Consider the following 19,251-nt stretch of genomic DNA (forward strand, 5'->3'; position numbering starts at 1 on the left):
TTAAATATTACAAAACAAGCGAGGAGGGATAAAAAATAGCCCGGATGACCAATAATTGGATATCCAGACTAATGTATATTATTAAATTAAGCCCATAGATAATCATTAGACATTGAACCAGTGACTTTCCACAACCTAGTCTTGATCACCTATTAAGGGATATATTTTTTACACCCCTGATGAATAAAAGTAATAAAGTATATATGTTCGATTACTAAGTAAATATAATGAAAAATGGCTACCTTGATTTATACGAAATAAGTTAAATATAAAACGATCCATCTCAATTGTGCCAGTGACATTAGGCAAAAAACGAATCTAAAACCCTCACTGGGAACATTAGACGCCACTTTTTCCAAACTTAATTTCAAAACTGTACTTAACTAACTTTGTGGGATAGCAGAGAAAAGTATTTAAGAGATAATTAAAAAAAAAAATATATAACATGCTGCAAAAATTATCCTATCACTTTATAAACAAAATTTTCAATAGAATACATTGTCTGTTGAACGCCAAAACTAGAATGATTATTGACGTGATATGAAATACAAGTCATTACCGAATCTGTTCGTAACCACATTAAAAATAAAAAGAATGTCGGCCAGGCTTAATTTAAAAAAAATGTCTTGTTGCAGAGCAAGCATCATTACTCTTTGAGATAACAATTCTCAGTGTCAATTTCTACATGCACAACAGTCATAAGAGTACTAAGAAAGATAATATAAAGCAGCAAATTAATGCATTCTTTTTGTCGAAACACAATGCATTGATACATTCGTATATTACCTCTAATCTTAATGGGAAGTTCATTAAAGATAACCGTTATAAGAAAAATTAAGTTATATAATAAATAAATAATAATGAAAGTTATCGTGAAAATTTAATTTAAACAAATTAATTAAAAAAATCATTCGAAAATGATACTGGTTATTAATTTCTCTTTGTTTAAAATAATTTTTTTTTGTGTATATCCTTCTACATAAGCAGATAACAATTAAAAATAATTCGAAATATCCAAAAATATTTTAGAAAAATTTGTTCAAAATTTTATGAAAATTAAATTACATCTCACGAAGTTTTAACATGATATTCAAGTTCGTTCAAGACATCAAAAATGACGTTGAGAAAGTAACTAAGTATTTTTTTTTTTATTTCGAGAAATATCGGTGCTCTCAGCATTTTTGAATTGGTAATGAAAATGCTGTATATCTTTCGTCTGAAATATAGCCAAGTTCAAATCAACTTAGAGGAATTATACGCTCAATTTATTATATTTCAACTTAGAGGAAGTTGTAGAGGAATTATACGCTGAAAATAAAGACTTCCTAATGTGTCCAGAAAATAACAGACGTAACACATTTGTATTTATGTTAGTATCTGGTTTCGATAGGGTCCTGGTCATTTATCTTTTAACAGCTATTCACGCTATTACATAAGGTAAATATTAAGTTACAAAAAACTATCTCGGAACAGCTTAAAAGTACATTTTGGTAATACAATTATTACATCCATATTAGAATTATACGATTAAATAAAAAGATAAACAACATTTTTCAAACAAAAGTTGTTTTAAATTTTAAATTGAATGGATTTGTTTGCTTCAGTTTTGTTTTAAAAAGTATAAGATATGACATATCGCTTTGTAAGAAAAAATGAACAAATATTCCATTATATATATATATATATATAAAACCGCTGTAATTTTCTATAGATATATTTTCCCCAGATGACCCTGACTCCATGAAATGTTTTTTTTTTGTTATTCTTGTCGACAGAACATATTTTGAAATAATAACTCCCAGTATTTTAATATTTATTTACTGTAAAAGTGTATTTAGTTGGGGAAGGAAGAAGTTTTGAATTAATACAATAAAAATTTTTGCTTGTTTATGAAGGAGAAATGCGTTAAAATAAACTAAAGTCTGGATTGATAAGAAGATTTCAAATATTTCAAAATTTTATCTTTTACTGCTCTTTACAAAATAAGAATTTTTCAAAAAGAACGATTAAAATGTATCTTATTATTATTTATTTTAATTGAAAAAAGAAAATCATTTAGGGAGCAAATAGGTATGAACACAACATTGAATCTTTTAGTATTTCTTAAAGGTAGAATCAATTTTTGATAAAGAAAGGATCGAATATGGGGCATCACGTAAGTATTTGTAAATCGTGAGTGCTAAGAGGCTAAGAAGCTAATGGAGTTCCAATAAATTTTTCACCAGATAATATATCGTCCCCACCATGCTGAAGTAAGGAATCTGAAAAACTCAATTTTTCAGGAGAGCTAAACAGCAGTTTCAATGTTAAATTTTAAATAGGAATGCATATTTGTAAAAGTGAAAAGGTTTAAGCTAACCTTCCTAAAAGAGATGTGCATTGGATAATTTACCACAAGATACACAGGACATTCAGATAAGTCGTAAACTGACGAATCTGCAAATTGGGATTTTTCACATTCGTTACTTTAGCATGGTGGTAACGATATAACATTTATAAACATTTTCTTTATTATTTCTGCATAATGTTAATAAAGCATAGTAACTCTTAATAACTTTTCAATAGTTAAATATAGAAAAATGAAATTTACCTAATGCTCCTACCTCAAAAAAATCTACTTTTTTATATGAGACCATCACATTCCAATCATCCAGAGGGCAATTCAAAGATTTTAAATGGAAACGTAGGGTTTTGACAAATAATTTTAAAGGACATTGAACAAAAAAATATTGACGTAAAAAAGTTTGGGCTACGACATCGCTAAAATGTTGGCTATGTAATAATTTTCAACTCGAATATTTTACTTTCAAAAAAAGTCTGCAGCACCTCTTTAAGAAGTGCTCAAAAGTGAAGTACTAAAGTTTAAAAATTTAGTAAAAATTTTACCTCAAAAGATTTATTTTTCGGTATTCAAGTAAGCAAGATTTATTCTTAGCCGAATAGTAATAATTAATTATTTTAATTACTTCTTTTTACTTCAGAATAGGCTACTGCAATTAACACATTTATTATAAATTAAATATAATAAAGTTGTTTAGTAATTATTAAGCTTCGTCAAGTATTAAAAAAACAACTTTAAAAATTCAATAAAAGCAAACAAAAATGACTTCACATCATTTATTACAAATTTGAAAGAAAGCAGCAAAGTATAAAAAGAAGTGAACAAGAGTAGATTCTTCTTTTTTTTAAAGAAAAACTTTTATAATTACTCATAAACAATTATATTATTTAAAAGAAGAAAAGCTTTTATCACCATAACTTTTGTTAAAAAGAAACATCTGAGAATAAAAAGTTTTACTATGATTGATGACTATTCTTAGGAGTTTCAAACATTAAGTGACTAACAATTTAGGACAATACGTAAGATCTTGGTCGTTGGTGTTATTAAGTTTTGTACTACTCGATTTTAAGTTAATGCTACAATTTATCACATAAATTGTTATTTTAATATCAAATATTTTCATAACATGTGGTACAATTACATCTTACTAGTATATATTAAAAAAAAAAGAAGTTAATTAAGGAAGACGGTACAAAGTTAATAAGATTGCAACGTCTGGGAATTGGGCGAAATACTGGATTAAATCCCTTGCTGCAAAAACGAGCATCCCTTCTTTGCTCATAAAAGGCACTTTATTCATACTTTAAACTTTGGTATGAGACGAAGTTCGCTTTATAAAGTATTTTGTTTAATTAAAAATTATTGCCTTTCCCTGGCGAATTTGTAAATTAAACGTCAGATTTATACTTTGGCCAACAGCATTCAAAATTATTGTGGCAAATTAACTTCTTAGATTTATTTGGATTTAACACCTCTTTGTCTTACTTCTTCATTTTATTAGTCATTTATCTTTATTATGATAACATAAATGTGAAGAATAAATTATGATATGTTAGGTATAAAACACAATAAAACTGTTAATTTAAAAATGTTAACAGCTAACATGAAACTATAAAAGCTGTGTACGTTAAATAACTTTTTAATAATAAAAATTAAAAAAGAGATGAGTCTGAAAAATTAAAACAAGTAAGTGATTTTCCTACAACAGCAAAGTGTTTTTGTGATGTGTATTTAGTCACGAGATGTGGGATATTACAGTTATTTTAATATCTTACTAAGAGAAAATTTAATTATTTCCACTACGGAATACTACACCAGTAATATTTTTGGGCTGAATTGTACAGTAATATTAATCAAATATCACATATATGTTAAACTTTAATTTTATTATTTTACCGGAGGTACTACAAAATTCTCTCAATTAAATTTGAATCAAAGTTGTATCTTATAAATGTAAAAACGAAATAGTTTAATACAGTCGTAAAGTCAACTCGATGAATATAAAGTAGCTATATTCAATAGTCACTCTGTTTTTGTCAATTTTTATTTTCCTCGCGAATATTCTATATGTATAGAATTTGTGATCTTATTAGAAATTAGGTATCAGGTTTTTTGTAAATCTTCAGGTGTTAGGGTTCAACTAGTTCATCTAAATAAAGAAAAAGAACAAAAATATGTAAATATATGTGTGTACGTATATCTGACGCATTGCTTTTACTTTTATATTTCAGGATTTTCCAAATCGGTTTTCATCAAATCTGGCAAAATATTTCTACATACGAGGCATTAATAATATTTTTTTTTCAAAATTCGTTCGGGGTTTGGAGTACATTGCTCAAAAACAAATTCCGATTTTCTTCAGAGGCATTTAATAGAAAAATAAATTAAAGCAAATTTGTTAACTACAATGGATTTATAAATAATCCAAAATAATATTTAAAAAAAATTAACCTCCATCTATTAAAATTACGTTTATTATTAATAAACGTAAATAATAAACGTAATAATCTGGCATTTATTATTAATACCTTCTACGTTCTTTTGTTACAGTTCTCTTTGGTTTAAATATTTTTCCAGCAATTTTTTAATGTTTATTCGTACTTCGTATAAAGACCTATCAAGAAATATCCTACATTTTTTTAATTACACCCGCGGATCTAAAATGTAGAAATTTTTCTAAAATTTTATTTTTTTTATTTCAGCCTTTATTGAAGGGGAGGGATTTAGAGAAAACTCTATAAGAGTAAATTTTTAAAGCTTAACCTAGATGTGAATATTTTAAGAAAGATGTTTCTTATAATTTATTTCCCACCTCTAAACAATATATATTCTGTTTCTTTTAACAGAAGTTCTTTTAAACTTGAAGTAGCCTTGGCATCTATTTTATAATCCGGAGCCAAAATGAAAAGAAATTTTTTCATTACTTTCCTAAAAGTTATACTTTATCTTTTCAATATTTTAAAGCAATTGTCTTTTAAATTAATCTTCTTTTATTAGGGATCACTTCTTTATAAGTAAATGTTTCCTAAATTTCTTTACAGAGTGAGTACAATCAAGAACTTTTATTCGAAATTTGGAAAATTTGATGCTTTATTCTTTTTTTTTGTAATCATAAGTTCCTATGTCATACAATAATCTGGCAGATTTTTTTTTACATAAAATAATTAAATATTAGAATAAAAATAGGCTTAAAATAAATAAATTCAACTTAATAAAGACCAGTCAAGAAAAAAAAGATTTTGAATTTATAATTAATTTAACAATCATTCTACGAAGCTACTTCATTTAAATATTTTAATGCTTATTTAAATGCTATTACTTCGCTAAAAAATTGAATTATTAAAAATCAATCGCAATGTTTCGTTCGTTATTTATTTAGTATTATTATTTTTTAATTAATTTCAAAATACAATGCTGAACATTTTTTCTAAACGTTTTAATTAAGCTTTTGAATGTATTAACGATTGAGTAGAAGGTTCTGTAATATAAAATTTACAAATAATAATTAAATCCCAGCAATCACTCATTTTAAAGCATTAATTTTAAACTGATAAGCTCATGAATTACATAATTTTTAAACATCTCTACTTGTTAAATGCCTCTATTTAGGACTTCATATTAAGACTTAGATTTCATATTAAGTAGATTTGAAATTTGACCGATGCTTAGTTATAATTTTAATATATGAATTTCGTTACATATTTCGTAATACAGTTTGAATAACAAAATCTCTTTCTTCTTTTGTATTAGACTAATCCTATTAATCCATTCTATTTTACTTTAGATTAATTTCAGTATTTTTATTTTTATCATTTTTCTAACAATATTTTTTTACTGTAAATATACGATGTAGCAAGTAATTGTTTCTAATCGATTTTTAGTTTCTGTTAAAACAAGAATGTCATCAGCAAGTTTTAACTTATTTTATTCTTCTTGAATAGTTTTCCTTCTTGATCAATTTTCCCGCTCTCAAATGTTTCACTTCAATTCCTTTATTGTTTTTCTTCTTTATAGCAGTTTGAAGCACAGTGAGAGATCTTATCTTATAGAGTTAATATCTTTGAGATATTCCTCTCTGTATACGAGTAGAAGTTTGAATTTCTTTACTTACAATCTTGTCCTAACCATCCAATTCTAAATACGCATAACTATTTTATCACCATACTTTCATAAATCTTTAATTAGTATTGCATTATACTTGTATGATATAATTTTTAATAAATAATTTGATGCCTTAGTATAGAAAATACAGAACACATATTTTAAGACTGATTATTCATAACTATGATGACTTATTGCAATCGATATTTTTTATGTATTTATAAATTCGCAAAGAAAGTTTTTCGTTTAAAAGTATATTAAAAGATTAGTAGTATTAATTATAAAACTAAAGTCACTCGTTTCGTGATCTTTAAACAGCATGAGAGGTAAGAATAATAATTAAATATGTTACCTATGTCTGTATTGTCTCATAAATACATTTCAATAAATATTTCGAAAAGATAAAGTAAATAATTTAGAATTTTTAGTTTCTTTTACTTTCCGTCTAGCGCTTAGCAGAGCTATAGCTGTAGAAAGGAAATTATGGGCATATGAGGTTTACACCGGATCTTGTCGTTTTGATACCTAACAAACTCAAAAAACCGAATGGAAATTTTCCGAATTTTCGTATGTACGTGTTTGTGTGTGTGTTCGGTGTCTCACACCTTATATATCCAGAACTACTGGACGGATTTTGGTCAAACATGGTCAGATTAATTCTGTATATAGAGTATTGATGACATTAAATTTTTAAATTAAAAAGTTAAGGGGTTGAGGCTGTAAAGGAAGGTCACCATCAGTACCTCGAAATTTCGCCTAATTAAGGCCTTATTTTTCTTAGGCAAATTTGTTAAAAATTAAAAATTATATTTACAAAAAAAGCTTTTTTCAAAATCGCACCACTACCCCAAAAAATTCACTATACTAGTAGCTAAGTGGTTATACTTCGTCAATAGTACTCCCTGTCACCACAAAGAGCGCTAGTGTAGCACTGATGTACATAAAAATTATATTTATCTTCTGATAAATTAGTTGTTATTTTGTGGTGTAGCTGTGTTTATTAATTGTTGTTATATTTGATGATGGTGAAATAAATATTTGTACGAGATTATTGCGGACCTCGTTGTATATTTGGGGGAGAAAACAAAAACTTATTTTTGTAAGGTATACTTATTTATACGTCTTTCTAATCTATCATTTTTAAGATTTTGGTTGGGCTAACCTACGTCAAAGAGGAATGCAATATGGTCAGTTACCACAAGCTAATATGATCGAAGAAGGGGCATCTGATAGTGGGGGCTATCAAATAACATCAAGAAAACGTCGTTTATTAACGTAGTTTTTGATGTATCCACAAAAATGAAAACACGCTTAATCTGAGCATTGTCCAGAACACGCACATCATCTTTGTTACAAAATTTTCTATTTTTTTTTCTCTTTTTATTAGTTACGTGGATAAAAATTGCATGTATAAATGTAACTGCATGTATTACATGTAGTAGTAGTACAAATACACGTGTATTTACATGGATTAGTTACGATTCCGCGAATTAAAAAAAAATTAATACTCTATCTTTGCTCATATATAAAAACATTACCCTATATAAATGCAGTTATGTGTATAAATATTCTTTTTATAATGTCGCTAAATAATTTCAATCAGGCTTTCGTCGGAAAGGTCCCACGGTTGAATCTTGGTCAGACGCGGAATTTTTCATACGTTAAAAAATGTCCATTTAATACTCTCACACACGAGTTCCAAGCTTATGTGGTGAATTTAATCGTAAATAAAAACTTTTTTTAAATAGAACCGAGTCTACACAGAAAATTTAGCGGTAAAACGGATGCTTGAACTATTTAAATATATTCTCCAGAAGGTCGACAAAGTGTTCAATTTATAAAGTCTCGGGCTTTAAATACACGTTTATTTTTGAAAGTGAGCAATGACCACAATCAGTTACTACTACAAAACAGAGGGTCATAGGGGTGAGATATGCTAAAGAAAAAAATACTAATCAGGTTATGTGAGCTACATTCATAGGTGCAGATGTTCCTAAGCGATATCGATTTTGAATTGTGTGGTCGATTGACAGACAAAGTTTAGATTACAACAGTAACCTACTTATCAGGTATTTTCAATCGCCTCAAAGACTTAAATTTAAGTTTACAAGGGGAAAGAACAAATCGTTTTTCAGTAGACGACAAAATAAAGCAACAAAATTATCCAAAAATGTCAAGTGATAAATAGAGTTTCAAATGAAAACCTGTTGCCTTTTTCCAAATTTGGAAAATTTTGTGACTACACAAAAGTGAAATGAAAGATAATCTCATCAAAAATATAAAAAAAACCATTGCCAAATGCTCGTTGAAACTTTTTTCAGAGTATTTTTAAGAAGACTATTCTGAATTCCTGTGGATATGAAATCCTTTCATTTGGATATCATTCCTGGAATACTAACTAATAAAAATTAATACTAACTAATAATTCCAACTGACATCAACAACAATTGTTGACGTCGTTGGAATTACGTCATTGGTGGTGGTTTTCTTCCACATGCGGCAGCTTCTCAAGAATTTACAAATTGTAGTAAAATTTTACATTTGACTTGTAGTACACAAGATTTCTGTCTTTTTTAACTGACTTTAAAAAGTGGGAGGTTATCAATTCGACTCACATGTGTATTTAAAAAAAAAATTATATATATAAAATGATAGATTTAGTTACTACGATGGTTTAGTTCAATTGCTTACTTGTATTAAACCAATGGGAAAAAAACAATGAACAATAAAGACGTAACCTTACTATTACGTAAGGGCATAACAAATTAAAAATGAAACATTTCAAAATCATTAAATAGGTCGTAGAAGAGTCATAGAATGGCCAGCCAGATCCAAATTTGTCTTCTGTAAATTACTATTTTTAGATTATTTAAAACATTCTGTATACAAAACAAAGCCTGTAAACAATAACTTGAAAAGTCATGTAATTGACCCAATCTGCACCTATACCACCATACATGATACAAGTTATAAAGAGGTATTACTTAAAGTTAGCACACTATCAAGCTTCAAAGGGAAGCATTTTGAAAATTTCTTGTAGAATGGAATGGTTTCAAAATTTATTCAATTAAGGAATTTAGAAAACATTTACTAAATCTTTAAATTAAATATTGTGATAATTAAAGTAAATAATACTACATGACCTAGTCATATAATTTGTAGAAGTGTTGTAAATTATTATTATTATTACTGTTATTTATTATTGTGAAGCCTGTTATTATAGGCCATGAATTCTAACATTATCTATTACAGTTGTCATTGCACAAAATTCTGAAGATAATATGAAACGAAACATTACTAAGAAGCGTTTTTCCTCGTATTATAATCACGATTTTTTCGTTTTTGAAAATCTGATTGCTTATAACTAAAAAATGAAGGAATTTATCAAGAAATGGTTTTTACAATCTTTTTGTCGCAAGATGTTACATTAACATCATTTCTTATTTAAACAAAAATTAATTCAGTACAGTGGATCCAAGAAGGCGTAAAAAAGTTTCAAATACTCTATAAAGTAGTAATTTTGTAACTATGAAGATTCCTACCACACAGTATCTTTAAGTTTTGAAATATTAAGTCTTTTCCATAATTTAATATAACCCTGTATGTGTGTGAGTATATATATATAGAATTCTGGAATTTCGTAGCGAGATAAATACAGAGATGTAATTTGAAAGTGATGAATCTTTGACAAATAAAAAAATACTAATTTTAAATTATATTTAATAACAAGCAGGAAATTTCAAAACCAAATAACATACTGTCAAATAAAAATATTTTTTTTATAGTTATGACGAGGTAAGTCGGACTACAATATTATTGGCCTTTAAAGTATTAAACATTCCTTTAAATAAATCCTGAATATACATTTTCTGCAGTAGGGATAAAAAAATTTAACGGCAAATTATTGTCTATAGAGATATGAATATATACGGTGTATAAAAGAACTGAGTAGTTTGCAACCACGAAAACATCCCTTGAGTTTTCTATGATATAAACGAATCTAGCACAGGAAGTTGTGTAACGAAAGACTATTATAATAGTTCTTCCTCCGTGAAGAAAGTACAGTAAACTTTCTTGTAAAATCTAATAAGAAAGAAAGAGAGTAAGCTCTAAACTTTAAAGCTTACAACTTTTTTGCTACAGATTATCTAGCTAGCTTAGTGTTAAAAAGGTGTACCAGCGTGAAATTATTTTGTCTTAAAACATCTATATAAAATAATAATTGAATTCATTCTACAAAAAAAAGTAAAAAATAAAATAGAATAACATCTTTCACTGAATATAATTAAAGTTAATTTTTTAAGAACATAATTTTTATTTATTAATTAAAATTTCTTCTTTTATGCAGATTCTTCCTTAGAAAAAGTGAAGGTAGAATTATAATTAGAGAGTTGGTCAAGTGTAATCTAGGCTAATTATTTTTACGGCAATCTCGAAAAACAAAGTCTAAAAGATAAATTAAATTACGAACCATTTCAGATTCAGTTAAAAATGTATTTTTGATTAGATTTGAACATAGATAATATAATGCAGCATAAGAAAACATTTTTAACAACGCTAAGAAGTAAACTAATCAATAAAAGTTATGTATAATTAAATAAAGCAGTAACTTAAAAAATATAAATTAAATAAATTTAATACTTAATTTGGCACAGTCTTAAAAAAAATACATATATAAAAAGCTTTTTAAGGCCATCATACTTAATTAAAATATTACTTATTTCGAATACTTAAAAGTTGAAAGTATATTGCCCGTATGAAACTGAGTTGTTTGTAAGAAAATTAAAGGTGATAGACCGGTGTCTTCTTTCGAAAACGGAAACATTTCATTAATGTTATTATAACAGTTACAAATAAATCTTACATATAATCACTATTGTGGAGGCCAAAACAAGGTGATATCCTGTAAAATATTATCGAACGAGTTCCAGATGGTGTTACACTGGCTCCCATATATATGAGTCACTCATATACGTGATATATATATATCACGTTCTTCGCCGTTCCGTCTTTTGGCTGCTGCCTAAAAAACTCTCCACTGTATTTGTATGAGCCCCGATAATTGGATCTCGAAAGTTAACCTAGCGATTAACATTTTGATGTGTAAAATTGTAACCTTGTAGATCGGGTATATCATCGTAACTCCGCCAATAATCAGTAATTTTGTCCGTCTCAATATTTATAACAACGGGCCTTTCGATCAATCGGGGACCAAATATACGAAACATTCTTTTGTTTCTCTACAAATTCTCACAAACACTCACTGTTGAGGGTACAACGATTCCATATCGTATTACCGCCTTTAAAAAAGAGATTATCTATTTCCACGCTTCAAAATATTCCCGCCAATACGGTTTTGGAGTAACGTGTCCGTACACACATCCCTTAAAAAATTGTTCTCATCAGTTACAGCGGCACTACCCACACCAAATTCTTCGTTACAAAACTTAAATCTGGTATATTCCCTAATCCATGCCTATAGGAAATAAGAACAACCTTTAAATTCAGTTTCCTGGATTACGTCACATACCGTTCCTTAAACGACAACTCGCCTTTCACAACGCCATTCATTTTCTTTGTCGCTTAACGAAAGAGACATTTCATGACTCTATACACAAAGATTAGGATTATGTAAAATCCCTTTAGCTTGTAAATAACAAACCGTAAATTATTTATTTGGCACCTCACAGATTAAGTCAATCAAACTCATGTCGGATGAAAGTAACGAATAATGTGCGACAAACACAGCAAATATGTAGTACACGATTTAAATATTTGATTGCAACGACAGATAACATAAAAATTAGCAGTTAAATATCGTATATTGTTATTTAATCCATAAATAACTTACGTAACGATATCAGTAATTTAGAAAATGAAAATAAAGGAATATATCCGCTTTTGAAATAAGATCAGGATGTCGTAATAGAAATACGGAAAATAATGCAGAGAAACGATGTAAAGAGACTTCTACCGAGCATATGTTATGATTCTTTTGTATGCAGAAATATGTATTATCTTCTTTATAAATTTTCCAACAAAATTTCTTCTACGTTTGTCCCAAAAAACTGTGAATATTAGAATAATATCAGTCAATTTCATTACGGTTTAACAATAAAATATTCATCTCCGTTGAAGGGAGAAAAATACCAGCGGGTTGAGTTATCTACCAATCTTTTTTTTTGAAGTCAACTAAAAATGAATCAATTGTGAAAATATTTAAAAATTTTAGTATCTTATTTGTTTGGCAGTGATAGTTTTACGCTTGGACCAGGTCGTAGTAGTTGTACTATCAACACTTATAGAATGTATCTTCCTATAAATGAAATGTATAGAGAAACTGGTTTCAAATAAAATAAAAAAGGCTAATAATCTATTTTAAAATTTTTAGTTAAGTTTTTAACAATTTACACAGTTTTTTGTTGTTGGATAAACAGAAAAAAAAAACAATATTATAATAATGTAACTGAAATTACAACTTATTTGTAATACACTTCTCCATAAATATTAATTTTGTCAGATATTCAATTTTTTTCATAATTTCTAGATAATAAAATAATTAAAGAGGGTCTGAGGACCCAAAGAAAGCCTAAAAATCTTCAAAACTACTGAGCGTTTTATTCTACAACAAATAGCAGTTTTCGAAAGAAAAACCCCATTCAAGTATTACAATATTTCATATTTTTATATTTTCAACTGTTGTAAAAAAATTGAAAGATTAGGTATAGCCATAAATTAAAATTTTATCCATTTTTTTTTTTCATTTCCGATATTACGAGGTACGATGATCACAAAACTACAATGAAATCCCTTACAAATTACCGTAAGTTTGAATGTTGCCTTATATGATGCTATATTTTAATGGAAATCATGATCCCCATGGTTCCCGTTACTCGTGGTATGCTGTGTTGAGAATACGGAGGATGTGGAATCAGTGTGGTGTTATTTTTTGGCTAAATATTCACAAGCTAATTATTAAGTACGAGTATGAGCTGAAGCTTTATGGTAATGAAAAAATTTAATAATTTTTCCCCACATTATGATTATTTTCTTCGAATTGCCTCATGTAAACGGCATACAACTTCTAGGTAATACTCTCTTTGTTGACTTACTACACTGTAGTACGAATTCGTACTACAGTGCTATCCTAGTGGAAGACAGAGAAGTTAATAACCTAGAGGATAAAGCAAATCAGGCGTTACGAATAATTGATGAATGGCTGGTAGGAAGCATGCTACAGATATCCCCTAACAAATCCTGTTGTTTGGTGATTTCAGGTAGAAGACCTATTAGAAACCTCAATATAAACATTAGAGGAGAGAGAATTAAGGAGGTCAAAGAAGCAAAGTATTTAGGGGTTCTTTTGGATAAAAGCCTAAGATTTAGCAAACACGCAGAGATGATTTGTAAGAAGGTCACTCCTTTGATTAACGCATTGAGGACTCTTTTCCAGAACCATGGTACACCGAAAATTGTAATATGGAGACTGATAACTGCGGCTACCACGTCAGCAATTTTATATGCGGCCTCGATATGGGGAGATACAATGAATATTCAGAGAAACAAAACAAAATTAAAAAGAGTACACAGGCTTGCTTTACTGCGTGTAGCCGCGGGATACAGAACAGTGTCATACGACGCTTTGTGTATATTAACGAAGGTTATACCCATTGATTTACAAATTAAAGGAAGAACACTTAGATATAGGGGTATGCCCAAAGATGAGGTTGAACGGCTAATTGATCAAGAGTGGCAGGATACATGGACACACTCTAGAGTTGGGGATTGGACCAAGCGACTAATCCCCAACATAAATACGTGGACTGGTAATAGACTAGGTAATGTAGATTTTTGTACCACACAACTGTTGACGGGGCATGGCTCGTTTGGCCATTACTTGTTTAGAATTGGAAAAAGACCTACCCCACAATGTGTGTACTGCCCAGAGACTGATGATGCAGAACACACTGTGTTTGTATGCCCATGATGGGCTCCAAATAGAAGAGAAATTTCCGACAACGGACTTACACCTGAAAACCTCTTAAATTGGATGGTCTATAGTGACGATAACTGGGATTGGTTCTGTAGGTTTGCCGGGGAAATCTTACGCACCAAGGAAGAAGAGGACAGAAGAAGGGGTTTGTGAAATTAGGGTAGGGAGGACAGTCCCTCCGTGGAGGGCCCGTACGCCGTGGTGTGCGGGTTCCTGAGAAGGGGGAACTCCTGGGGAGTGTGGGACAAATAAAAGACCGAGTCCCGGTTGGCGGTGCCGCTCCTGCGGGTGCCTCGGCCCTTAGTGGGGTCGGTGCCGCTGATTAGAGGCAAAGGCATAATGACCGAGACCGGGTTCCCTGCTGAGGGGATGGGGGGTGGCGTAGCCATACCCGTCTCCGAGGCAGAGGATTAGAAGCAGGCGAATAAAATAAAATTAAAGATCCGAGACCGGGGTAGCTAACCTGTCGTGCCGGGTGTACAACCGGTGGGCGGGGGACGCTCCCTTAGAGTAAAAGGACACTCTCCCCGACTGAGTATACTTAAATGGATATCCGGTCGGGGAGAGTAGGGGGAAAAAAAAAGTACGAATTCGTAACGATCGACGCCATTGTAATCGAAAAACCCATTAAGGAGAACCTTAACATTTGACTTACCTTTTTTGGCCTTGGTTCATCAGGAACCTTACATCGGGACGGTTGACCTTCGTTTCAATGTAAAAACTGTGATCTTGAATGATCAGTCATCACTTAGATAACAATTATTCGTTGTTTTTATTGAAAATTCATCTTAGAACCAAATTCGTTGCTACTCGTTTCATACCCATAATATCAGTCAAAATTGATTCATGTTGGTCTTAAGAGATTCTCACCTCAGAAACTTTTATAATAGTATTCGATCATTAATGATCAAAATGTTTTTAATTTTATCGTAATTTTCATTGATTGTTGATTTTTTAGGTTAAACCCTTATTTTATCTTTAACGTCTTCATTGTCTTATTGAAATATTTATAACATTCATAAACCCTTGCTTTTGAAACAAAATAAATCGCCATTTGTAATAAAATAGTCTAATTATTAGGCTAATAAAATTGAACTACGTGTTTTATTTGATCGATAATACTGATATATATTAGATAGACTCTGCTGCAATCGTGAAGGAAAAAGACGACCTCAGCCGAATGGTTAGCACACAGAAATAAAAAAATCTAATTATTTTTTGATCATACCTTATATTACTTAAAACAGTATTAATGAACGTGACAGAAGCTCTGGCGAACAAGTGGGACCACTAAAACTTTTTCAGCATACTTTACAATAATTATAAAAAAAGATTAATCTTAATCGCTCAAACGATTACGAAGTTATCATGCAAGATACTTTATTACGTATCTTCAATTAATTATTATTTAAGTTGCAATAAGTTGTATTCATACTCTTAAACTGCATAATTAAAACAATTACATACTTGAACAAATAAATCCTAATATATTTTTTCCATGTTATTTATATTTGAAAAGGGGGGAGGGGCTTTCAACAAGTTTAGAGCTTTAGCTTTAGAATTAGCTTTGGCTTTTAGAATTTAACTTTCAACAACTTTTTTTATGTTAATTTATATTATTAGCAGTACCACAGAATGTATTGATTCGATAACATCAAAGTAAAACTGCTATAAATTATTTAAAAAAAGCGAGAAAAATAACAAAAAAGCATATTCTGTAACAAAAAAGGGTAAACTTTTTATTAAAAAACACAAGAGTAACCAATATGGTGGGGTCTTTACATAATTTAAATACCTGTTTGAGTATGCATTAATAAAATAATAATAAATTTAAAAAAAGAAGAAAAAAATATTTTTTTAAAAATAAATAAATAATTCATAAGATACCTACGTGAATTATAACATATGTATTAATGGACTGCATGTTTGAAAAGAAAGTTTGAGCGTATATTATTCAAATCCAGGCAACCTCTATTTTTATTCATAATTTGTGTATATTCCTATGAAAAAATATAAAGCGTATGTCGAATAGAACGCTTTCAAACTAATATTAATTCATTCATTAATTTAAATTATATTTCTTCTTCGTTTTATCTTAAACTCAAAGAAAGTAAATTATTCTTTCTTACTCGTAATAAGCACTTTTTAACAGACAATATTCTGAAGAAAACTTTTATTAAAAGTTAAGTTATAGTAGTTGGTTACTTCTTTACAAAAAATTAAACTTATATAATCTGCAATAATAATGGAATGCTTTACCTCCACTGCAGAAACGACACGCAAAAATTGCTTGCGCCGTTGTTTAATTACGAGTAATTTATCAGCCGCTTCAAATTCGTGCAATTTAAATAACGTTTTCAAAATGTTGTGTTAAATTTAATAAAACGTTTTTCCAGTTTTTTCCTAAAATATTTTGGTATAAATCACGTTCAATAATCGTATTTTCTTGTAATCGATTAATTTATCTAGTTTATATAATTTATTATAATTTGTATAACCTAAAAAAACACTATAACAATTAAAAATCATACCTTTAAATTTTGACTCTAATTTGATGGAAAGTATAAAACTTAATCGATTTATTTATTCATGATATATTTTGGAAGTCTTGATATCAAATGCAATTTTTGTTGAATAGGGACTTAAAAGCGGCAACTTAAAAGCGAATAGCTTTCATAGGCAACGTATCTAAACATCACTGAATTGGCAGACCGGGATGAGTTTAGAACTAATAGTAGAATGATAGCCGTATATAGCGTTAAGAACGGATAGCATTAAAGTATAACTGGTCCGACCAGTCCTCGAACTGTCAACTTATCTGAAGGTAGATTAATTGTTAACCCCTTTTACCAAACAAAACACAGTTTTGAACTAAACTTCAATATAAAAATTAAAAATTTTAATTACAAAAAAATATAATGATTAATAACGAAAAATTTAATAATTTAGTTGAAAATTACTTCATTTTAATGTATCAAATATTTATTTTCAATCGATCACTTAAAAAAATAAATCCACTATAGTTGAATAACGATGCTAATAGGATACTGCGAATTTTAGTTTTAATAAATTATAAAAATTTAAAAGACGATTTTTTTTAATTAAAGATAATTTTACATTGTGCATAAAGGATGAAATTTCGAGTAACAGTAAAACTTTGCATTAAAAAACGCAGGTCAAGTCCTTCAGCCTTCATGGAAACTCATATTCTTTTATTACTGAATCATCAAAAACGTTTATAAGTTAGCTTAAAGCAGAACGTCTGTACAGGAGAAAATATAATTCATAAATTATGTTTCTTTGATTTTGGTACATCATGCATTTCCGAAGTAAATGTTTAACAGTCTCTCACTGACTGTCGTATGAATTAAATGTTGGACTTAATAAAAAATATAGATTAGTGTTTTTGAATGATTCCTAAACTTATTACGTCTAATAGAAAAAGTAATAAATTTTCTTAGACTTTGGCGGCTGTTACATGACTGAATACCAGACAGATATTTTTTTTAGCCAGGTATTTTATTTGGATTTTTAATTAGAAGCCTTTTACTGTAAGATAAGTTTTACTTAAATCCTGCTTGGTTTAGAATTTTTATATTTGTGTTGTAAAATGCCTTGTGTGGTTCAAATGTAATATAGATTTACTGTTTGCAGCCTGAATCAAGTTGGCAGCCTGAATCTAGTCTGAAGAAAGACTAAGTAAAAAATTGGTGTCCAGAAGGTTGCTTTCTCCGTACTCAAAGCTCGAGTGTTTTTGAAATGATCAAGTCGTTCGGTAGAATGATGCCGGCGAGAGTTTGTCCACACCGAACTTATTTACTCTGACAAACTCGCAAATCGACATTGCAAAATATAAAAAATTGTTTAAAATATAAAAAAAAAATAATTTTAATGAAATAAAGCTAAATATCATCGCAGAAATGGAGATGTTCTTAATGAAGTTTTCCGATAAATAAGTGATAACCTTCGTAATTTCATGTTTTTAAATTTGAAAATGTGAAATTTTTGTTCTAAACCTGATTTTTTTTTTCTCCTAACCCGTTTACGAGTCGCGCGGCTAGGTAGCAGTATTTGATAATATTTAGGTAGTGTACTAAAACTTGATAATGAAATAATAAAATTTAAAAGAAAATAAAATACAGCTTGTTTTAATAGTAAATACTCTTATGTAAATTAAAGTACTAAAGATGAAACAATTTTTTAGGTCCCATCACGTCATTAAAAAAAAATAAAAGTATTAGTTTACAAGAGATTATACTAGTTTTATAAAAAAAAGAAATAAAACAGAAATAAATTGGTAAAATTTTTATTCTACAATTAGATCTATTCGGTGGCGCTGGGGTCGTGATAATTTAAAAAAATGTACCTATAAAGAATATTTATTTGTATATTTATATATATGATTTGTGTTATTAAGTATACTCGTATTTAAAAGTATATAAAATAATTGTTTTCCTCCAATTATTTCTCGATTATTTCATATTTTTTTATATTAAAAAGGTTCTATCATTTAGTTACAAAATTAGTAGAGCAAGAAGAAAATGTTTAACGGTGTATATTTTTGTGTTTAAGAAAATGAAGTGGGAAAAATATATAACAATTATTACCTCGCCTTTCATTCATACCTGTACTTTTTTTATTCAGACAATGTTTTTTTGAAGAACTATAAATAAATAAATGGTTGAATTTTGATTTTCGATTTTTGATGTTTTCAATTGAATAAAAACTCTCGCTGAAACCTTAAGAATTTTATTGTTTTGATTTTATTTGCACTTCAAATTGCTTAACATGACTATATGGGATAATGATGGATGTG

The sequence above is a fragment of the Lycorma delicatula genome, chromosome 3 (genome assembly GCF_047948215.1).
Source record: "Lycorma delicatula isolate Av1 chromosome 3, ASM4794821v1, whole genome shotgun sequence".
Taxonomy (NCBI): Eukaryota; Metazoa; Arthropoda; class Insecta; order Hemiptera; family Fulgoridae; genus Lycorma; species Lycorma delicatula.